Here is a 1923-nt window from a genome sequence, read left to right as displayed (position 1 = left end):
GATTATATGATTCAAAATGGCCAATGGCAGTCCCTTTCAGTTCATTAACACTAAGGATATCAATCTTCAAGCAATCCATTTCACTTTTAATCACTTCCAATTTTCTTTGATTCATACTTTGTACATTTTATGTTCCAATTATTGCTAAATGTTTACAGTCATTTATTTTCACTTTGATTCATGCCACATTAGTAAATGAAGGTCTGAAAGTTTTACTCCATCAACATCTTAGCGGAGTGGTTATGAATCAGGCTGTGAACCGCAAGGTCAGCAGTTCGCAACTACCAGCTGTTCTGTGTGAGAAAGATGAGACTTTCTGCTCCCATAAAGATTTATAGCCTCAGAAATCCTATGGGTCGGAACCGACTCGATGGCCCATCAGCACCAACATCACCACTTTACAAGGCAGCTCTTCCCTAGTCATATTCTGACTGCCTTCCACGCTGAGGGCTGCATCTTCTGGAATATATCTGAAAATGTTCCACTACTATTCATAAGGTTTTCATTGGACAGGTTTTTGTTTTGTTTACAAATTTAAGTCACCAAGTCATTCTTCCTAGTCTATCTTAATGTAGAAGCTCTGTGAAACCTGTCTACCACAGGTGGCCTTGATAGTGTTTGTAACATGAGTGTCATAGTTTCCAGCATAAGAGCAACACATAAATTACTATAGTAAGACAGAATGGTAGATGAATTGTGGTATTCACTGGTACCAGATATTAAGATTTCAACATATCTTTCTGGGAGATACATGGCAAGATTAATTCACTTTTATATGTCAAATTTCTTTCTCTCCCTCTGCTGTTTTGTTTTATGACATTAGCATTAAAAACATTAGCATCAAACTATATTTCTTGTGCCCATACCCTGATCATTTTCCACCTACACTCATACTTCTTCTAGCCTTTCCTTTTATCTGCTATTTTTTAAACAATTCTATATGAACCCTAATCTATAGGGTGTCCTGGTATGGTGCTGAAGGAGATGCATTGGACCACAAGGACAGTTTGAGTCACAGGATTGGCAGTTCAAACTCACTAGCCACTTCTCAGGAACCCTATATAGGGTTGTTATGACTCAGAAATGATTCAACAGCACTTAACAAGAACAACAAGCTATAGGTACCGATCCTGATAAATGATCTTCTGAGTGCTATACACACCAAGAAAATAGACAAAAGAAAAAAAAAAAAAAAAAAACTCATCTGCCTTCATTATGTGTTCTTTGTATGCCAGAGATAGAACATAAACTGAGATACTGAATAAAAAAAAAAAAAAATCATTTAGTTAAATGCACAGAGAATAATTAACAGCTGGCTATTTCAAATACCGTTGTCAGGTAAGGCAACACTGAGAACATTGCATTTTAACAGAGAATCACATTATGAGAAATAATGAGCCTCAGGAAGTTTGTTTTGGACACTATTTTAGAAATAAAAGCAGTAAATGTAAAATGTCTGGAGCAACAGCAAGCTTAGTTTGAAAGAATGAAGGCAATCAAAACTATTGACCCAGTATACTGTACTAATGATGCTACTGCTTATAGAGATGGAAGACAAATAGAATGGGCAGCTTGGTACTGGTGGGAATTGAATAAATAGTTCTGTGTTGGTCTTGTTAAGTTTGAGATTGTTATTAGACACTCAAGTGTAAATATCAAATAAAAACTATGATATATGAATCAGAGAAAAGATCAGATGTTGAGATAGTACACTTAGTAACTGTCGATGTATTCATGGTATGTAAAGCTCTGAGATTGAATGTGATGTCCTAAGGAGAGTATTTCAGACATATTATTAGGAGGAACCAGTCACTGGAGAGGGATATCATGTTTAGTAAAGTGGAAAGTCATAGCAAATGAGGAAGACCCCCAAGGAGATGGATTGGCACAGTGGTGGCTGTGATGGGCTCAGGTGTAGTAACA

Source organism: Chrysochloris asiatica, unplaced genomic scaffold (genome assembly GCF_000296735.1).
Source record: "Chrysochloris asiatica unplaced genomic scaffold, ChrAsi1.0 scaffold00056, whole genome shotgun sequence".
Lineage (NCBI taxonomy): Eukaryota > Metazoa > Chordata > Mammalia > Afrosoricida > Chrysochloridae > Chrysochloris > Chrysochloris asiatica.
Note: the sequence above shows the minus strand (reverse complement) of the source record.